Source organism: Pongo pygmaeus, chromosome 6 (genome assembly GCF_028885625.2).
Source record: "Pongo pygmaeus isolate AG05252 chromosome 6, NHGRI_mPonPyg2-v2.0_pri, whole genome shotgun sequence".
In the NCBI taxonomy this organism is placed as follows: domain Eukaryota; kingdom Metazoa; phylum Chordata; class Mammalia; order Primates; family Hominidae; genus Pongo; species Pongo pygmaeus.
In genome coordinates this window covers 9,750,000-9,757,437 of record NC_072379.2, presented here as the reverse complement: position 1 = coordinate 9,757,437, position 7,438 = coordinate 9,750,000, and positions in this window count along the sequence as shown.

The window sequence follows — 7,438 nt, the reverse complement described above, 5'->3', positions numbered from 1 at the left end:
ACCACCTGGTGACATCTGTTATTGATAAGCGCCTTCATGCTTCTTCCTCACCCTCATGTCCATCCCATCTCATCATCCCTTCCTGGAGACCTAGGGAATTGGGCAGAAGGGACCAGAGAGGGTGCACACAGGAATGCTGTCTCCACGGGGAAAACTGAGCTGTTTCTATCACTTAAGGAAACTGCCTAAGGAAATACTGAAGGCCCCTTCTCCAAAGACCACCATAAAGCAGGTGGTCTTTGGAGAAGGGGCCTTCAGTATCTTTTTTTGTTTTTGAGACAGATTCTTACTCTGTAACCCAAGCTGGAGTGCAGTGGCACAATCTCGGCCCACTACAACCTCTGCCTCCCAGGCTCAAGCGATCCTCCTGCCTCAGCCTCCTGAGTAGCTGGGACTACAGGTGTGCACCACCATGCCCAGCTAAATGTTTTTGTATTTTAGTAGAGACGGGGGTTTCACCATGTTGCCCAGGGTGGTCTTGAACTCCTGAGCTTGGGCAATCTGCCTGCCTCAACCTCCAAAAGTGCTGGAATTACAGGCATGAGCCACCACACCTGGCCAGTATCTTGTCCTGGGATGAGGAATGGTTACATAATTTGTAAGACCTGCTGCAAAATGAAAATGCAGGACCCCTTGTTTAAAAGCAGAAACAAGCTGGGCACGGTGGCTCATGTCTGTAATCCCAGTGCTTTGGGAAGATGAGGTGGGAAGGTCATTTGAAGCCAGGAGTTCAAGACCAGCCTGGACAACATAGGGGAGAACCTGTCTCTACAAAAACTAAAAAACTTTAGCTGGGCATAGTGGTGTGTACCTGTAGTCCCAGCTACTCAGGAGGCTGAGGCAAGGCAGGGATAATTTGAGCCCAGGAATTTCAGGCTGTAGTGAGTTATGATTGAGCCACTGCACTCCAGTCTCGGTGACAGAATGAGACCTTGTCTCAAAAAAAAAAAAAAAAAAAAAGAAAGAGGAACAAAGCTTTTTTTGTTTTTGTTTTCTACAATTTATCAACCTGTCATGGTATTCTTTTATTTGATATTTAATGTTGCAGTCCTTTGGACACGGGGACACACTTTCAAAACATAAATTCATGCTTGAACCTGGGAGGCAGAGGTTGCAGTGAGCCAAGATCATGCCACTGCACGCCAGCCTGGGTGACAGAGCAAGACTCTGTCTCAGGGTAACAAAAATTATTAAGAATTTCAAGGTCGGCACAGTGGCTCAAGCCTGTAATCCCAGTACTTTGGGAAGGCAAGGCAGGCAGATTGCTTGAGCATAGGAGTTCCGGAGCAGCCTGGGCAATATGGCGAAACCTTATCTCTACAAAAAGTAAAAAAAATGCTGGGCGCGCTGGCTCACGCCTGTAATCTCAGCACTTTGGGAGGCCGAGGCAGGTGGATCACGAGGTTGGGAGATCGAGACCATCCTAGCTAACACAGTGAAACCCCGTCTCTACTAAAAATACAAAAAATTAGGTGGGACTACAGGCAGGCGCCTGTAGTCCCAGCTACTCGGGAGGCTGAGGCAGGAGAATGGCGTGAACCCAGGAGGCGGAGCTTGCAGTGAGCCGAGATCGCGCCACTGCACTCCAGCCTGGGTGACAGAGCAAGACTCTGTCTCAGGGTAACAAACATTATTAAGAATTTCGCTCTCGCTCTCGCTCTCCCTCTCCCTCTCCCTCTCCCTCTCCCCTTTTTTCGGTCTCCCTCTCCTTCTTTTTTCGGTCTCCCGCTGTTATCGAAGCTGGACTGTACTGCCATGATCTCGGCTCGCTGCAACCTCCCTGCCTCGGGCTCCTGTGACTCGGCCTGCCGAGTGCCTGGGATTGCAGCCGCGCGCCGCCACGCCTGAATGGTTTTTGTATTTTTGGTGGAGACGGGGTTTCGCCGTGTTGACCGGGCTGGTCTCCAGCTCCTGGCCTCGAGTGATCTGCTTGCCTCAGCCTCCCGAGGTGCTGGGATTGCAGACGGAGTCTCGCTAACTCAATGCTCAATGGTGCTCAGGCTGGAGTGCAGTGGTGTGATCTCGGCTCGCTGCAACCTCCACCTACCAGCCTCCTGCCTTGGCCTCTTAAAGTGCTAAGATTACAGCCTCTGCCCCGCCGCCACCCCGTCTAGGAAGTGAGGAGCATCTCTGCCTGGCCGCCCATCGTCTGGGATGTGAGGAGCCCCTCTACCCGGCCGCCCTATCTGGGAAGTGAGGAGCGCCTCTGCCCGGCCGCCCATCGTCTGGGAAGTGAGGAGCGCCTCTGCCCGGCTGCCACCCCATATGGGAAGTGAGGAGCGCCTCTGCCCAGCCGCCCTGTCTGGGAGGTGAGGAGTGCCTCTGCCCGGTCGCCCAGTCTGGGAGGTGAGGAGCGCCTCTGCCTGGCCGCCACCCCGTCTGGGAGGAAGTGAGGAGCGCCTCTGCCCAGCTGCCCCATCTGGGAAGTGAGGAGCGCCTCTGCCCGGCTGCCACCCTCTATGGGAAGTGAGGAGCGCCTCTGCCCGGCCGCCCACTCTGGGAAGTGAGGAGCGCCTCTGCCCGGCCGCCCACTCTGGGAAGTGAGGAGCGCCTCTGCCCGGCCGCCCACACTGGGAGGTGAGGAGTGCCTCTGCCTGGCCACTCCGTCTGGGAGGTGAGGAGCGCCTCTGCCCGGCCGCCCCGTCTGGGAGGTGAGGAGCACCTCTGCCTGGCCGCCACCCCGTCTGGGAGGAAGTGAGGAGCGCCTCTGCCCGGCTGCCCCGTCTGGGAGATGAGGAGCACCTCTGCCTGGCCGCCCCGTCTGGGAGGTGAGGAGCGCCTCTGCCTGGCCGCCACCCCGTCTGGGAGGAAGTGAGGAGTGCCTCTGCCCGGCTGCCCCATCTGGGAAGTGAGGAGCGCCTCTGCCCGGCCGCCACCCCATATGGGAAGTGAGGAGCGCCTCTGCCTGGCCACCACCCCGTCTGGGAAGTGAGGAGCGCCTCTGCCCGGCCTCCCTGTCTGGGAGGTGAGGAGCGCCTCTGCCTGGCCGCCACCCCGTCTGGGAGGAAGTGAGGAGCGTCTCTGCCCGGCCGCCCCGTCTGGGAGGTGAGGAGCGCCTCTGCCCGGCTGCCACCCGGTCTGGGAGGAAGTGAGGAGCGCCTCTGCCCGGGCGGCCCCGTCTGGGAAGCGAGGAGCGCCTCTGCCCGGCCGCCCTGTCTGGGAGGTGAGGAGCGCCTCTGCCCGGCTGCCCTGTCTGGGAGGTGTACCCAACAGCTCCGAAGAGACAGCGACCATCGGGAGCGGGCCATGAGGACGATGGCGGTTTTGTTGAAAAGAAGAGGGGGGAAGTGTGGGGAAAGGAAGGAGAGATCAGATTGTTGCTGTGTCTGTGTAGAAAGAGGTGGGCATAGGAGACTCCATTTTGTTCTGACTAGGAGAAATTCTTCTGCCTTGGGATGCTGTTGATCTATGGCCTTTCCCCCAGCCCCCTGCTCTCTGAAACATATGCTGTGTCAACTCAGGGTTAAATGGATTAAGGGCGGTGCAAGATGTGCTTTGTTAAACAGATGCTTGAAGGCAGCATGCTCTTTAAGAGTCATCACCACTCCCTAATCTCAAGTACTCAGGGGCACAAACACTGCAGAAGGCCGCAGGGACCTCTGCCTAGGAAAACCAGAGACCTTTGTTCATGTGTTTATCTCCTGACCTTCTCTCCACTATTATCCTATGACCCTCCCATATCCCCCTCTCCCAGAAACACCCAAGAATCATCAATAAATTCTTCATAAATTTAAAAAAAAAAAAAAAAAAAAGAATTTCAAGGTCGGCAAAGTGGCTCAGGCCTGTAATCCCAGTACTTTGGGAAGGCAAGGCAGGCAGATTGCTTGAGCATAGGAGTTCCGGAGCAGCCTGGGCAATATGGCGAAACATTATCTCTACAAAAAGTAAAAAAATTGCTGGGCGCGCTGGCTCACGCCTGTAATCCCAGCACTTTGGGAGGCCGAGGCAGGTGGATCACGAGGTCGGGAGATCGAGACCATCCTGGCTAACACGGTGAAACCCCGTCTGTACTAAAAATACAAAAAATTAGGTGGGCGTGGTGGCAGGCGCCTGTAGTCCCAGCTACTCGGGAGGCTGAGGCAGGAGAATGGCGTGAACCCGGGAGGCGGAGCTTGCAGTGAGCCGAGATCGCGCCACTGCACTCCAGCCTGGGCAACAGAGCGAGATTCCGTCTCAAAAAAAAAAAAAAAAAAAAAAATTAGCCGGGTGTGGTGGTGCGCACCTGCAGTCCCAGCTACTCCAGGGTGCTGAGGTGGGAGAATTACTTGAGCTTGGGAGACGGAGGCTGCAGTGAGCTGAGATCGTGCCACTGCACTCCAGCCTGGGCAACAGAGTGGGAGAGTTGAACCCTGTCTCAAAAAAAAAAAAAAAAGAAAAGAAAAAGAAAAATAATTTCAACATAACAATCTCAGAGCATTAAACCCCAAGCACAGAACCCGTTTCTGAGCATGGGGCCCTGTAAGACTCCAACAATGGTTACACACATTAGATGACTGGCCCTGCCTGGAACATCCTCCAGGATCCCCCTGCCCCCTTTTTTTTTTAGACAGAGTCTCGCACTGTCGCCCCAGGTAGAGTGCAGTGGTGCGATCTCAGCTCACGGCAAGCTCTGCCTCCCAGGTTCAAGCGATTCTTCTGCCTCAGCCTCCCTAGTAGCTAGGATTACAGGTGCCCACCACCACGCCCAGCTGATTTTTTGTTGTTGTTGTATTTTTAGTAGAGACAGGGTTTCACCATGTTGGCCAGGCTGGCCTCGAACTCCTGACCTCGTGATCTGCCCTCCTTGGCCTCCCAAAGTGCTAGGATTACAGGCGTGAGCCACCATGCCCAGCCAGGATCCCCTTTGACCAGTCTTTGTCCAGTGAGGGTGGAGACACTGAAGTGTAAGCTACTGGAGGCAGGGAATTCTAAGGGCTGCTGGCACCGTGTACCTCTAATCACAGCTTCAGGAGGCTGTGGTCTTGACAGCTCTTCAAGACACTGGGAAGTAAAAGCTTCTTGGTCTAAGGCTTGGGATGCCACAGGGCTCTGGATTTCAGGATGCAACTGTCCCCTCCTTAGCCCCCTAGGTTTGACTTGTTGGGTTCTCAGAACCCTGAATTAGGATCAGAAACCTCCTGAGCTATTTGCTTCCCTGACATACAGTCCAGACAAGTGTCCCAAAGCACCTTCTCAACCCTTCTTCACTTTGTCCATTGCTCCCTGTGGTAGACAGAATAATGATCTGGACAAAAATGTCCACGTCCTAATCCCTGAAACCTGTGAATGAAGTCCCTAAAACGGACATTGCAGATGTGATCTTGAGATGGGTGAATTAAGGATCTTTTGGTTTGTTTGTTTCCCTACTTATGGGAAATTTTTAATTTTAATTCAACCTCCAGAGTAGCTGGGACTGCAGATATGAGCCACCACGCCCAGCTAAGTTTTTGTTTAGAGTCTCGCTATGTGGCCCAGGCTGGAGTGCGGTGCTGCAATCATAGCTTATTGCAGCCTCAAACTCCTGGGTTCAAGAGATCCTCTGACCTCAGCCTCCTGAGTAGCTGGGACTGCAAGTGTGAGCCACCATGCCCGGCTAATTAAAAAAAAAAATGCCAGGTGTGGTGGCTCATGCCTGTAATCCCAGCACTTTGGGAGGCCGAGGTGGGCCTGAGGTCAGCAGTTTGAGATCAGCCTGGCCAACATGGTGAAGCCCTCTCTATAATTATACAAAAATAAGTCAGGGGTGGCGGTGCACATCTGTAGTCCTAGCTACAAAGGAGGCTGAGGCAGGAGAATCACTTGAACCCAGGAGGTGGAGGTTCCAGTGAGCCTTCATTGCACCACTGCACTCCAGCCTGGGCGACAGAGCGAGACTCCATCTCAAAAAAAAAAAAAATTTTTTTAGAGACAGGATCTTGTTATATTGTCCAGGCTAGTGTTGAACTTCTGGCCTCAAGCTCTTCTACTGCTCTGGCCTCTCAAAGCACTGGGATTACAGGCGTGAGCCCCTGCCCCCAGCCCCTCAGAAAGCCTTCCTGACCACACCAGTAACAAGGTCTTTTCACAAGTACTCACAGGACCATTAACCTATGTGGCACTTCAAATGCGTTTTGGGGACCTGGGCGCATCCAGACTGGTGTGAATGGATATCTTCCATACACATGTAATTTAGCAAAGGAGTTTCCTGGGCTATGGCAAGAGCTGTCCCCAGACTCCTGGACACAAACGGCACACCCATTCTCCATGCAGTATCAGGGCCACACCCCACTAGAGCCAGTTCTGGGTGTGAGAGGGAGAAGACTCCCAGGGGAGTGAGCAGGTCCCAATGCCCCTAAAGTAAAGCTGGAACAACTGATCACCTTCCAGTGCTGTGACAGCCTGGGTCTGTCTTAATATCTTGCTGTTCTTTGTTCCCAGTCAACCATCTGCCCAGAGTCACTGGCTCTCCCTCCTCCTTTTTATTTTTTTTTGTAGCAATGGGGTCTTGCTATGTTGTCCAGGCTGGTCTTGAACCCCTGGGCTCAGGCAGTCCTCCCACCTTGGCCTCTCAAAGCACTGGGATTACAGATGTGAGCCACTGAGTCTGGTCACTCTCCCTCTTCCTCTGTTCCTCCTCGCCCTGCACCTGAAGGAGGGCAGGTGAGCTGCAAGCTTGCCTTTTGTAAATCTTATTCTTTTCCTGTACCCTAGTTTTTTGTTTGTCTGTTTTGTTTTTTTGCCTGGTTAAGGTGAGGTTATGTCAAGCAATACTATTTCCCCCATATTGGTAGGGACTTTGGTGTTTCTGATCCATGGGAGTTGAAGTCTTGTTTCTTTTTTTTAGATGGAGTCTTGCTGTGTTGCCCAGGCTGGAGTGCAATGGCACAATCTTAGCTCACTGCAGCCTCCACCTCTCAGGTTCAAATGATTCTCTTCCCTCAGCCTCCTGAGTAGCTGGGATTACAGGCACCCACAACCATGTCCAGCTAATTTTTGTATTTTTAGAGACAAAATTTCACCATGTTGGGTGTATTTTTTGTATTTTTAGAGACAAGATTTCACCATGTTGGCCAGGCTGGTTTCGAACTCCTGGCCTCAAGTGATCCACCCGCCTCGGCCCTGCAAAGTGCTGGGATTACAGGTGTGAGCCACTGCACCCGGCCAAGGGAGTTGAAGTCTTAAAGGAAAGACCCAGGAAAACAGATATAGGGTCCAAAAGGCAGAAAAGGATTCTAGGGGTTGTAAACACCCAGGTAACCCTGGTGAAAGGCTTTGTTGCCTCCAGATGGTGGGACAGGAGTTCCACCACAGGCAGGATTAGGTGGTATTTTCATTCATTTCTTTTTAGGTTAAATACGTTGGCTTAGGGACAGAATCCTATTTCAGGGCTGAAGGGGATCTTGAGAATCAACTTACCCAATGCTCTCATTTTGTAGGTAGAATCTACAGCTCAGAGAAATTAAATGATTTGCTCATGGTC